Source organism: Ostrea edulis, chromosome 3, assembly GCF_947568905.1.
Source record: "Ostrea edulis chromosome 3, xbOstEdul1.1, whole genome shotgun sequence".
In the NCBI taxonomy this organism is placed as follows: domain Eukaryota; kingdom Metazoa; phylum Mollusca; class Bivalvia; order Ostreida; family Ostreidae; genus Ostrea; species Ostrea edulis.
In genome coordinates, this window is record NC_079166.1 from 2,032,919 (window position 1) to 2,047,922 (window position 15,004).

At 34.8% G+C, this 15,004-nt stretch overlaps 1 protein-coding gene across 12 annotated transcripts in view; it reads left to right on the top strand.

Annotated features, from left to right (window-relative positions):
• The first annotated feature begins 1,637 nt into the window (after window positions 1-1,637).
• Window positions 1,638-15,004, top strand: part of LOC125675009 (neuropilin and tolloid-like protein 2) — a 49,496-nt gene continuing 36,129 nt past the window's right edge. For 11 of the 12 annotated variants that reach the window (XR_008801591.1, XR_008801592.1, XR_008801593.1 and 8 more), the window contains exon 1: window positions 13,478-13,948. The gene's annotated coding sequence lies outside the window, so the exon portion shown is untranslated. Of the gene's footprint in view, window positions 1,838-13,477; window positions 13,949-15,004 lie in introns of those variants that run through there. The other variant, XM_048912465.2, reaches the window with a different exon arrangement.

Here is a 15,004-nt window from a genome sequence, read left to right on the forward strand (position 1 = left end):
ACTTAATTATAACAATGAAAATAAATAACAATCATTCAGAAGTACTACCGGTAATACTGACAGAGTTCACACTTCTGCACTATATATATATATATATATATATATATATATATATATATATATATATATATATGTATATATATATATATATATATATATATAAAATCCAAAATAGAAGTAAATATTCACACAAATATTAGTATAATAAAGAAAACTTAGAACGCCAAAAATATAGCTCAACCGGTGTTATTTTCATTCATCAAGAGTTATGACATTATTGCTTAATTACACATTAGAGATTTAAATATATATATATATATATACATATATATATATATATACATGTGTATTTACACGGATTTTTTTGTGAATACTCCTGTGAACCCGTCTTCAGGGTTCTCTTTGAATATTGCCGTTACTGAGTCGCGGAGATGGCGCGCCATGTGCAGAGAATAATAACCGACAGCACTTTTTAAATGTTATATTGGATAAGGAAACTAGCTGTCCGATTGGCGTAATTTCATGAATAGCCTTTTTGCGTCAATGTGTCTGAAATTAACAGTTTGTTAGAATCAATATCAGTACAGGGGGATTCCCGATCTCTTATTGGGTAATGTTTTTATTCTGTAAGAGACTTACAAACTTAGAATAAAATACAAAGCCCAATATATTACACGCCATAAAATCTTTAGAAATCCTCTCTGTTTTCCCAAATTGATGATTTTTACAAACTTCCATATGTATGTATATACATGTATTTTATAAATCTATTATCAAAGCGAAAAGAACAAGACGTATTTCGTTATATCTGGTGTATGTTTTTGTCCTGAAAATATGGGAGGGAGAGAGAGAGAGAGAGAGAGAGAGAGTCTTTGTCATATTCAAGGTATATGTTGGTTGGCTGAATATTGTTCAACTTCCCTCTCGAGAATATTTCACTCATATGGAGACGTCACCATTGCCGGTGAAGGGCTGCAAAATTTAGCCCTATGCTCGGCGCTTATGACCTTTGAGCAGGTAGGGATGTTTATCGTGCCACACCTGCTGTGACACGGGGCCTCGTTTTTTGCGGTCTCCTCCGAAGGACCACCCCATTTAGTCGGTTCTTATGACAAGCAGGTGGTACTGAGAACTTATTCTATATATGTGAAAAGTAAAGAATGTGTACAGTGTATGAGTCAGGAGATTACCAGCGCGATAACAGATCGTAACACATGGAGAAAAATTCCAAAAATATTCCGGGAAAATTGCAATTAATTATGATTCAGTATAAAGGCATAAATATGGAAACTTAAAAAGACTATAAATTAAGCAATAACTTCATTAATAATAGATTACCAAATTCTATAGTTTTCTCTCCCGCATTGAAATAGTTTGAAAATTGGACACACTAATCTGCATACCATAAATAATATATATGTTCCCATGGATACTTTACTAAAACATTATTGTTTTGCCAAGGTCGAGAAGTCAACTAAAGGCAAAAGCAAATTTGTCATACTTCCTTGGGGACGTAAAATTTGCATGTCAATACAGCAACAGAATAGTATGTTTTCTACAGAATTCGTCATTTATTCTGGTATCGCGAGAGGTTCCCGTGGCTTGTGGGCTGGGTATTCCATTGGAATATTTTCAATCGATAAAGTCCTCGGTTCATTTCAATCACCAGAGTTGTGAAATGCAAAAAAACGGTTTCGAAGGCAAATTTGATTATCAATCTCGTAAAAATTCTTGGACAGATTTGTGACCCTTCCTTTGCCATCATAGAAAAGTTAGGATAATTGGATTTAACACACAGTTTTGTGCCCAGAGTAAATATCTCGGCGATTCGAGAAAAGTGAGTGATTTATGGCAGTGCTTGTTTACTTCCTTCTCTGTAACTAGTACAATTTTGTGTAGATTTTAATTGATTTCTTTTCCATTAAGAATTTAGAAACTGAAGAAAGATAAAATGTTTTCTTCCTAGAAATATACATATGTTTAACGAAATTTGAACAGTTGGACAATGCCGGAATTATAGCGCAAAAAAATATACTGATTTGCCAGGAAGAAAACATTTCTTTAATTTTACTTTTGCTCCTATAAGATTACAAATTCGCAAAATTGTTGCTGTCCGGTGATGAATATGAAATATGGAATTTGCAAAGATAAAAAAAATTACAATATAACGATTTATAAGAAAAATGAGTTATATCACGGGTTCGATTTTATGAAAAAGTTCGACCCCCCCCCCCCCCCGGAAAAAAATTTCTGGATCCGCACCTGTAACGTATATTCAAGAAATGTATTTCAAGTTTGAAAAGATATACAGCGTTCGCGCCTCAAGAAAAGTATGCCGGAGCGAAGCGTTTCAGTTCGTTTCTTTACGTATTTACAAACATGAAGTTTATTTCGGACTACTTTTGTATGTGTTGGAAATCACAGTCGTTACAACAGACGTACGAGATTCATAGGTGCTTTGTTTACAAGTGAATTGCATTCATGAGGAAATGGTTATCATTGATGTCAAAGGCAAAAACAAATTGGAAATGTAAATCTTCACGTTTATTTGTGATTTCCAGATGAGAAACCCGTTGAAGACGAGTGCATATTTCTACCCACGAAATAAATGTCCGCGAGAAATGATTCTTCGCAAATAGATATTTCTTAAAAGGAAATATAAGTCAGTCTGCAGTAACCTGTTTTCAATCTACAATTCTTTTGTATAATTCAGTTGAATCTTTCGATCGATCGGAGAGAGAGAGAGAGAGAGAGAGAGAGAGAGAGAGAGAGAGAGAGAGAGAGAGAGAGAGAGAGAGCTCTTATTAAAACAACTTTTGCATTGGTAAATTTTGTAAAACTCATTTGAATGATTTAGAATGGTCGAATTAATTTTTAATCTATAAAATCTACGTGAATGAATTCATAACACAAACTAAAGGGGGAAAGCTCCACAAACAACACCATCGCCTTTGAAACGCCAAAATTTATTCGAGAAGAAACCAATTTAAGGTTATATCTCAAGATTTGATATATATGCACAACATATTCATATTTCACTCGTCCACTTCTATTCTAACAGCTTCTCCCATTAATGTGTCAATATCTGAATCCGGTGTCTTGTTTCATTGCCAAATTAATATCACAACTCGTCCTGTAGATTATATCATATTTTATCGACAAAGTTGTATTCCTCAGTTAATTCTTTCACGTTCAACTGTCGTAATGCAAAAATTATGTAGGTTATGTATACATATATAAAAAAGAAACATGGCGTCATGCCATTTTTCAGAGGGCCGTATGACCTTTGTAATTAACAGCTATCTAACAAATTTGAATTTAAGGAATTCCATGCATATTAGATTCATTGATTTGATATTGTTTAACGTCCCACTCGAGAATATTTTTACTCATATGGCGATGTCACCATTGCCGGTGCAAAAGCAAAAGTTGGGCCTATGCTCGGCGCTTACGGCCTTTGAGCAGGGAGGGATCTTCATCGTGCCACACCTGCTGTGACATGGTCCCTTGGATTTTTTTTTTTTCGGTCTCATCCGAAATGTCGTCTCTTACGACAAGCAAGGGGTACCGAGGACCTATTCTAACGCGGATCCCCAATATGTCAGAAGTCGCCATCTGTGGTTTTGTAAACAAGTAAACTGAAAATTTTATATAGTATACAATATTGACATTTGTGGGGTTTTTTTAAAACGGCGTAGTATATTAATCCTTGTCATATAGACAAATAGTACTGATCAACATATTATTTCGTGGAATTGAATTTTCGTGGATTTCATGGGAACCCACCTCCCTCGAATTCAAACCACATTTAAATACACAATATACACAATGGTTCGATGTACGTGTACACAAACCATAGCCGCTACATCACATTCTAACAGAATGGTGGAATCAAGGCAGTCCACGAAAATTACCCCCCTCCAATAAACATTTCTAATTAATGAAAACTTCATTCAACCATATCGAAAACGAAAGAATGCTCCCAGATATACACAAAACGCTTTCATTAACTCTAACTGGTTCTCCCAAAATCATACACACTTCAAATTGCGCCAATTGCTGTCTTCACACTTCATATTGTGCTTATTGTGGTCTTCATTCATTGTTATCTTCATTCATTGTTGTCTTCAGTCATTGTTATTTTCATTCATTGTTGTCTTCATTCATTGTTGTCTTTGTTCATTGTTATCTTCATTCATTGTTGTCTTCATTCATTGTTGTTTTCATTCATTGTTATCTTCATTCATTGTTATCTTCATTCATTGTTATCTTCATTCATTGTTGTTTTCATTCATTGTTATCTTCATTCATTGTTGCCTTCATTCATTGTTGTCTTCATTCATTGTTGTCTTTGTTCATTGTTATCTTCATTCATTGTTGTTTTCACTCATTGTTGTTTTCATTCATTGTTGTCTTCATTCATTGTTATCTTCATTCATTGTTATCTTCATTCATTGTTGTCTTCATTCATTGTTGTCTTCATTCATTGTTGTTGTCTTCATTCATTGTTGTTTTCATTCATTGTTGTCTTCATTCATTGTTGTTTTCATTCATTGTTGTCTTCATTCATTGTTAGTCCATTTGCTTCATGTTGTCATGATTTAATGGTTTGCTTCTTGTTTATAATATTCATGCTGAAAACTTGCCTCTTGACTATATAAAATGTATTCATATTGTAAATTTGTCATTTGTTCTTCTGCTTTTCGTTTATGAATTATATGCATGTATACATATTCATAATGCCAATCCGCTGTTTAACTTTATACACATGTATATATGCATATTGTTTAAATTTCGTATGAGTCGAGCATTCTCATATTTCATGCCTTAACTTTCTGCTTTACTGTTTAACTTGGGTGATCCATTTACAATTGCATTTACCCCAGTTAAAGTCCTCTTTCTGTTCTTCATTTCTAGTTTGTGCTCTCTCTCTCTTTCCTTTCTTGTCAAACGTGATTGCCATTTCTTAGGTTAAAATAATGAGAGAGAGAGAGGGGGGGGGGTGGGTGGGTGGGTAAGCGTATATGCAGTTGTTTTCCAATCTCTACAGTTCAAATGATATGTATTTAATAATGTTCTTGTTATTTTTTTTTTTTTTAGATAAATACAGTGTAAGCTAATAGAATTTTGCTATACTTATATATACTAACGTTAGTCATATCATAGCTTGTTAATTCAAAAGATGAGTATAAGACGAACTGGATTTAGCCATCGGTGAATAAAATACTTTACCGACACAGATTAACAGGGAATTTCCCAATCTGTCCCTTGTCAATAAAATAATGACTTAAGAATACTGTCGAACTTTCAACCCAATCTGATTTTGAACTCATTCTAATCGGGGGGAAATTCTTGCCTGGCATGGTTAATGATTGTAATATTCTTTTCCAGCAAATAGGGCTCTTGTTTTAAAATTTTGACAGCATGTGTTTGAAACGATCTCCAAATGAGAGGAAACTGTTCCGCCAAGAGGAGTCGATTCTTTTTTTAAAAAACCAAAAAAAAAAACCAAAAAAAACCACCCCGCATCAATTTAACTGACGCTTTAACCAAAGCAACTCTGAAATACAATTTGTTATTGCAAACGAGCCCAGCCTTTCCTCTATAAACTCGTTAAAAACAGTAATAATGATTTCATTCATCATTTGTGCTCTATTTCAATCTGCCTTATCAAAAATATTTCTATGGATACATTCAATTTTCTCTTACACCAGAGCTTTGGCACATCAGATGCAGACTCCGTGGATAAAAGCCAAAAGGACCCCACTTGCATTACTGATGCCTATTCATCTGACAAATAATGACTTGATTTGACTGGTTCACATTTCTGACATATGTTATGTTATAAAAACACAGACAGCTGACGTTGTCCTCATTTAAAAAAAAAATGAAATACATTCAATTTTTTTAAATTAAATAACATAAATGAAAAAGTAAAATAACTCTAAATTGATCATTGCGTTCAGTGTACGTCGATCAGATGACCATTTTTGGCTCAAAATTAAGTTGAACTTCGACCCCGATCTTGAGTTGAACTTCAATTTCTTCTGACTCCACATATAAATTCAAATATCTCGTGAAACCGAGGAGTTGAATTCGAAACAACAGCTTTCAAAAAGCATATCTCGGAATATCTGTCTTTTACTTACGATGGTTCCCAAGAGATTGTTCTAATTAAGCGTGTGTAAACACAATCCACGCAGACCAAACAGAACGTCAATGGACGGACACACCAGACCAGGGAAGGCTGTCAGGGCTCTCACTCGGCGGGGTTCTCACAGGTAATCTGCTGCGAAAGTTTTCTGACAAGCTATTTATTGTCCATGTAATTGAAGACAAGAATCTTTAATCACATCTGACATGAAATCCCTAAGTACCGTAGGACAAAAGTCATGCCCAGTCAATAACTCGGTCTAGAATCAGTGGCCTTGTATAATCTTTGTTTTCTCCTATATAGCCTTATATGTTGACGTTGCGAAACTGATATTGCAGATCGTGTTCTAGAGAAATCTATTTAGAAGATTTTTTTTTTTTTTACTATTGATCGTTTGTTTTACGTCCCGTCGAGAATTTTTCCCCTCATATTGAAACGTCACCAGTTGTTGTTAAAGTACCACTTTAAATAGACCTATTCTTGGTGCGCACTCAGGGCTGTAGCTGTGAGGGTTCTTTAACGTATCAACATCTTCCGCGACATGGGACCTCCGTTTTCAAGGTCATATCCGAAAGACCCGTTCTTCTCACTTCTAAATGCCGACTGATTAGCGAAGGGGCGATCACTAGTCTTATGTTTGAGCACGAGGCTCGAACTCACGACCTCCAGGTTACCACGTGAATGTTCTATCACTGAGCTACCATGACCGGTACTTTTACTAATGTAAGAAATCATAAATACTGCATTATGTATGGTGACAACAGTTTTGCCTCGGTAAAAAGAAAAACTTAAAAGTTATTAAAGAGGGTTATAGTCTGTTTTATTTCATAAAAGAGATGATGTATCACGAATTTTTGTCTAATATTCACCGTCATTTGGACTTCCATGACAACAACGTGACGCAATTTATTGACATTGTTCAAAGACGGATTCTGTGAACGTTCATTTTAGTACACAAATAGTACTCTGTCAATAACGTACTAGAAAGATGTCCCAGTCTGCTCTCGATATTTTCTAGGGGTGGGGGTGGGGGTGGCGATAGTTGTGAAGTTGTAAGAAAGAATTATTTTTGGAGTCACAACTCTGAATCTTAGTCATTTTGATTAAAAAATAACTGATGAGTTGCTTCGGAATTCTTGTACACTTTTAATTGGTATTAAAACAAAAGTCTAACTGTCATTTTTAGGGGTAAATATTTAGCATTTTATTAGATAGAAAGTTGTTCAAACTCACTCCTTGGATGCATGTATATATATATATATATATATATATATATATACTAGGGTACCCTAGTACAAGTATAACACTTTCAATGTTTAAGAAAGTATCTTTAAGAATCTACCAAATCCAACGATCGTGTTATGGAATGAAAATTACATCCTTTAAATGACGATTATTCGTTGTAACAGTTCCCGCACTGAGTGAAGCATGCTGTAGTGAAATATTTAGAATTTTCATGAAATTTTCCCAAGTTCTTGCCTCCAGAGATTGTTTGCTCTTTTGTAAGACTGTCGTGATTCTGAGAAATTCTAGCTCAATTGAAAATGAAGGTCACGGGATTCAATTGAGGAACTGAAAAATGAACCGGCGACTAGAGCAAGCAGCACATTTATCTTTAATTTCATTTCTTTACAAAAGACCGCAGAGCTGTCACACAAAAAAGGCTGGGGGTTTTCATGAATAAATAAACCAAGTATTGATTAGTACTTAATACAATGCAGGGTTTCAAAATGGACTTATCACTCAAAAAATACACATAATTGAATATGAAGCCTCCTTTGTCTTTACCTCGTTTGCGACTAGTGACTATTACTAAATATATGATTTATTTCATATGAATATTCATTTCATATGACGATTTATTTCACAGGAACACGTGAAAGTTCGAATCAAGAACTAAACACATATTCTCAGATCTTTGTATGTGCTTGTGTATGTTCTTCTAGTTGTTTATTTTTAAAATTTATTCAAACAGAATTGGCTTTATTCTAAAAGGGAGACTTCATTTCCCGTTACCTAATCAATTTTAGTATTTCTGAATAGTTTTCTAAATTCTTTTATAATCAATAAGTGATGTTCTAAATTCTTTTGGTATCCATAAGTGATGTTCTAAATTCTTTTGGTATCCATAAGTGATGTTCTAAATTCTTTTGGTATCCATAAGTGATGTTCTAAATTCTTTTGATATAGATAAATCATCACAGAAAATGATTAAGAATAAAAATGTAAAACTTTGATTCCTTTTATCCACGGACTCGTGGTGTTCTTATCCAGGAACCGAGATTCATAGAAGTGTCATTTCGCTGCGTATTGGTGATCAAAGATCGAAACATTTATGGATTTAGTTAACAACGTCGTGTTGCCTGTCACACGAACGTTCATTGGTAGCTGAGTTCGTCGCTCTCGGGTGTCCACTTCAGAGAATATCAGAGGAAATTGGAGTCGATTCTTAAGAGACACTACAATGTAATAGTATCATGTTTTGTCACGTGATGTCCCATGTTTTGTCACGTGATGTCCCCACTGTTTAGTAAGCACCACTTCACTCATTAAGGTCTTCCGTAGCAACGGAAGACCTTCTACTTATTGTGCTGGTTAAGATTATTCTTATTATTCTTTTTTTTTTTTTTTTTTCCTAGACGCTAACTTTAAAGCTTCATATCTCGCTCATTCCTCAACCGATTTTGCTCAAATTTTCAGCTTTAATACATTTTACTAAAAACTTTCAAAATACTTTTAAACATTTTAGATATTCTCTTCCACTTGCGAGTTATTTCCCTTTTAGTGAAATTTTAGGGGCTTTGGTTTCCAGATAAAGGCTCCGAGACTATAATAATTGGAGCAGAGAAAACACTGAATTGGTAAAGTAGAAGCATTGTAGTTGTGCACATCATATTTTGTTTTTTGATTTCGCCATTTAAAATGGCGATAGAGAGGGGTCAAAAATCAGGACGCCTGAAAGAGCGAAAATTTGCACATAATTTCCTTTGTATCTTTTAAACTAAAATTATTTTGTTAAGACATGTATAATAAAAGTTGTGTAGAATTTCAAGAGCTTTTATTTGACACCAGTAAAATGGGGCTGGCCCCTTAAATTAGGGATCTACGGCCCCTAAAAGTTTTCGCTTTATAGCTCAAAAACGGCAAAGAATTCGATATGGCTTCCGATGGAAAAGTTGTTCTTTAACATCTTATTTATCTCATGAAATTGTTATTTTGTTCGAATCTTGTGTTATATTAAAGTAAAAAGCTATACCCGTAAACAAGTAGCCATTTTCATTTGGCAAGTGAGCGAGAACTCTTCATGCGTATAACTGAAATAAACTTGCTAAAAATAACATACCTGACTACAATAGATACTAATATTCATTTTAAATAAGGTTTTTAACATGCTCTGTGGTTCAAATACAAATTATTTAGTGATACATTTCTCTTTTTCTTTCGTTTTAACATAAACAAACCTTCAACAACAGCAAAAGGAGAGAGATAAATTATCTTTTATTTGTTTCATATTATAATTAAAATAAGTAATATACATAAAAATAAAACGTTCAAACGTAAAATAAATCATGGTCAATAACTGCAAGCTGTTTACATTCTTCACGGTCAGCGTTTTTTATACAGTTATGTAACCCAACTCTCGCCTCGCTCGCAGGTGGCCAGAGTGACAAGCTTGCATAATCAAAACAAAAACATCGAAGCTAACTCGGCTTTCGTCCATCGCATAAATAAACACATCAATTACTGGAAAATTATGTTTGAAATCATTTTGAATCCTTTTACATTATATCATACTTAATTAACAATTATATTATGTTTTATTTCAATTATAAAGTAATTGTAAAGATGCTACCGCAAACATTTCGAGTTAGTGATCAATGGACCTCATAATATTTGTGTCAAGTTATACATACATTTAAAAAAACCTACACAATTTTCCTGATTATTTATCGGGTTGTCATTTTCCTCACAATAAGTTTACGGTAAGGGTATGTGACGTTTCTAATTGTCAGAAAAAATCGTACTAAATAAAATGAAGTAGTTTTAAGTTTTATTAACTTATAATTGTCTGCATACAGAAGGATTTATTTGTCGGTTCATTTCATTTCATCTAAATACAATCATGCGTGCAAGTAGATGCGGTTTTTATAAGTGAAATGAAAAAGGCAAGAGCGCCCCAAATATATATATACATCTCAAGCGTCTTATTGTGTTTAATTTTGGAGATTCATCACATGTGGACAAGCAATCTGTGATTTAACTCTACTTTAGCCAGTTGATACACAAGCTTTCTGCATTCTCTACAAAGTGAAAAAAAATGGATCCTTTTTGTAAGCATAACAAATAATTTATAAACTTTATTTTTCAAATCACGGGTTCTTATCATGATTATACCAACTCTAAACATGTATAGAAAATCATCAGAAATCCACATCGAATCAGTCTCATTTCATTCAGTCATTAACTGCAAGCATTTTACATACACACCGGGGTTTGTTCTTGTTTACAATTACGTAACCCATGGCTCGATTGCCCGAGTTCGGAGCCATCGCATGTGTACCAGCGATCAGCGGCAATACATGTACACACAAAAACATTACCGTTTTAATGTAATTTGCAAACACAACGATTTACAGAGAATTATGTTTTTAATAAAATCGGATTTTTCAAATGATTGGTGGAAGGACAGGAAGTTCCAGTTCCCACCCTCCAATATTTTTGCCAACATATGCTTGACAGTATACAATACAGATCGTTAATTTACGGTCATGCCCTTTCCAGGCACGTAAAACCCGGGGGGGGGGGGGGGGGGGGGGGGGGGGGGGGGGGGGCAGGAAACCTAACGTTTTACTGTTAATTACTTACAACAGATTTTCATGTTAATTGAGGCTGCATTAGGACCTGACCCAAGGACATATGGTCAAGTTCAAGGTTTTTATGTCACACAGCTCCGACGGAAGACCTCTCGTTGCTTTGCAACGAGCTTTGCTCTAGTTTCATCTCCTTTCATTGGAGTTTTATAATGGCGTACACTGCATCACACGGGGCTTATAGCGGATTTCAGAAAAGTAGGGGGGAAACTCCAAGGACAAAATAAAGGTCTGATGTTGTAATCGTTTCCTGATTTCACGAATCTCAGCTGTGATCTTTTGAAGTCCAGACATGGTCTATACAAATCAGCAGATGGAAATGAAATTTGCCTCTTGCAAAAGCCATTAAATCAAGGAAAACCGTCATAATTTTCTGCAGTTGAGAAAACAAGCACGCGTAATGATACGAAATAAAAGCTAATTTTATAATTAATGGATTCAATGACTATCGTTGCATTCATCTAAAAGCGAAGTGAAACACTAATGAATTCAGTAATTCTGCTTCTCTTATAAAGCAATGCGGATAAGTCATTGTGCAAAACTCGCTACTCCAATTCCTTTTTTCATACTTTGATGGGTTTTTAATTGCTTCCATTGAATGACTTGCCATGCAGGCCCATGTCTTTATCATTAAAACTAATCATAGCCAAACACTACAGAACATCAGTACTTTTCTTTAGACTTATGCGTGGATACAAGTTCTGGCCACTGAACTGAGTAATAGATTTGTAGCAAATCGGTATCTCCACGCACCCCCCCCCCCCCACCACCACCACCACCACCACCAAAATAACCTCTGAATAACAAAACGATAAAATATCGGGTTCGGAAGTACTTCCATTTCTAAGTTCCATTCTTCTTACTTTAAACATTTAGCACGGAATGAAAATCCTTACCAAATTACACACCATCCTTCAATTAACTTAATTTAAAATAATTAGTATTCCTACACTATCTGAAAATAGTTCTAGTCTTTATGTAAGATTCATTACGGAAGAAACAGAAATTTAATCAATCGGTTTCCTGTTTTCTCGCTTGTCCAAAATGGTAGTGCATATGACATCGGCTCAGAATATTCAATGCTTTATATCAGCCGTTTGGTGTCCGTTGCCATTTAACAATGTCTTCACAGATATCAAGTTTAAGGAAATCAAACCAAACATATCAGATGATATTGTATAGTCAACTAATTTTGGATAGATGTCTTCATGTATTTCAAAGGTTATTTAGGCCATGCCAATTTGTAATCTAGTTCGTCGGATTCGCCGCTTCTATTTGTAATAAATCCAAATTATAATATTATCAAATAATAATATCCGCCCGCGTGTCCAAAAATATCTGCATAACATATTTTCGACGTTTTACAACAAACTACCTTGATGCATTTGGCTGACAAATGACAGAAGTGCGGGCTCTTGAGAACTTTTCTAACAGTGTAATACGAGATTTAACAGTGTAATACGAGATTTAACAGTGTAATACGAGATTTAACAGTGTAATACGAGATTTTACGTTATACGTGATGTCTAGACTTCATAACACTGGATTTGAAGTTGTTCCTTATATACTGCAATCGAACTGGATGCTGATGAAAATTTTGAAGCGCTATTCGATGCCACTATTTAGAGAACATCGTCAGCATAGGATTAATTGATTATATCACTCATATGGAGTCGTCACCATTACCGATGAAGGGCTGTGAAATTTAGGCCCATGCTCGGCAGTTACGGTCTTTGAGCAGGGAGGGATCTTTATCGTGCCACACCTGCTGTGTCACAAGTCTCAGTTTTGGCGGTCTCATAGATCTGAAGGACAGCTCCATTTATTCGCCTCTTCTGACAAGCAAGGGGTACTGAGAACTATTCTAAACCGGACCGACAGTTAACGAAAAATTCACTATAAGTTTGGTGCTTTTTTATTATGTGTGTTCTATCAAAATTCAAGAAAATGCTAAAAGCAATGCAATGGAGATTTCAAAACCGGACATGTCCCTAGCAATATCCATATACATGTATATATCTGAATCGAAAGTGTGTAGAAATTAAACTAAAATGAAATTGTTAAAAAAGACCTTATCAGTGTATGTTGCAAAGTACATGCATTAGGCATGAAGAGAATAAAGTATTTGAAACTTGAAATACTTCTTAATTATTGTAAACTATATCAACAAAGTAAAAAAAATATTAAGTTCATGTGGGAAACAAATGATATCTGATGATTTGATATCTTTGTTTTTAAGCACTCGCTTTTTAAAATCACGCTTAATTCAATTAAAAATACTTATATTTCTTGTATTCGCTCGCCTCATAATTTTTACCTCCAAAATGAAAAATAATATTTGTAAAATAAGTTCGCCCTCTCGCCTCACTTTTTTGGTTTGAAAATCCGAAGAACTATTTCACAAATTGGTGTAGCCTTGAAGAAAATTATCAGTGCACGTCTACGCAATTATCAAAGCGATGTCGAGCTTAAAAGAATAAAATTGATTTGGTTAAGCTTAATTTATTTTTGACAGCTATCTGGATTTGCTGCAAGACGATAAGAATGCTTATGGAAATAATCCACTGATTATGTGCAACCACGTGCATTTCATGCTGCATTTCGCGATCCCGATCTCGATACAGTTTGAATAATCGAACTTAACTGATAGGTGGCACAGTATGCGTCAAGTGAAATCAATATTTGTTTGAGGAGACATTGATCTCCGGGGATAGTATAAGTCAGCTGTTCCCTGTAAAGATAAATTGTTGATGTGTCAAGCTAATTTAATTGGATGGTTCTTCTATGCTTGAATGTGCCTCGTCTAGACGCGGTACTTAAGCATCTGTGACATCGATTACTTACACGGTACTTTTTTGTACTATGAATTCTTGGAATATGTAAGGGAAGTTCAACATTATTATCGATGTTCGGCATTTCAAAGGTAAGAAAAACGTGTATTGTGTTTACCACGCCCCTTAAATGATCGATTTTAATGTAGATTTTTTTTTACATTTTTGTTAAACACAATGTCTCTATAATTTCGTAGTTGTATCCTTAAATGAATAGAAAATAATTTGAATATATTTTGTGTTTAGTTCCCCTGTAAATATACCAGCAGTCTTTAAATATGAGATGTGCAAATTGCAGAAGGCGGTAATTTACCGTACGAGGCCAGAGTTACATTAGTTACTCGTAAAGTCCAGTGGCGTAGCTTCCATTGAGGCAACCGAGGCAGCTGCCTCGGTAAAAAAAACAAAAACCCACCTTTTACGTTGTTAAAATGTCGATAGCTTCTGGGGGCACAACCCCCCAGACCCCCTGCCTCGGTAATATTCGAACCCAAGCTACGCCTATGAAGTCCACCTTATTCAAAGTCATGGGATAGGAAACAAACGCATATTGTTCAATAACAAGATATTCCCCATGACTGTTTGATATCTGATATCCAAAATTATTTTATAGCGAATCATTTTTGGTTTTGTATTAGGTCACGTGACTTCCTTTCAACCCATTCGAATTCCTATTCGAAGGAATGGTCCGAATAACAAATCATAATACGATTAGCATACATGTTAGTTTTGTTAGATTTTTATTGATGTGATTTTATATATATACTGTACATACACGTGTAAAATAACTACAGTACAAAACACACACAAAATGTAATGGAAATTTCCCCCCAAAAGAGGCCGCGGTCTTTTGCTGACGGAAGTGTCCGACAAGAAAATTAGTAAATATCCAGTTGGGTCTATTTATCCTAATTTCTAAGATTGACGGAAGAAATATTGATTTATCCCTCGTTTCGTTTTGAAAACCAGCTTGAATACTTCGTCCAATTTTAAACAATATGCTAAAGACTCCAGACCGTGTTAAATAAAATGCACGTGCGATTTCCGTATTCCTGTATTTCAAATTTCCAAATGGGACGTCTTAACGGATGTGTCTCCGTCTTTTGTTCCGGGATTTGTAATCCATTGTTCCGGGATTTGTAATCCAT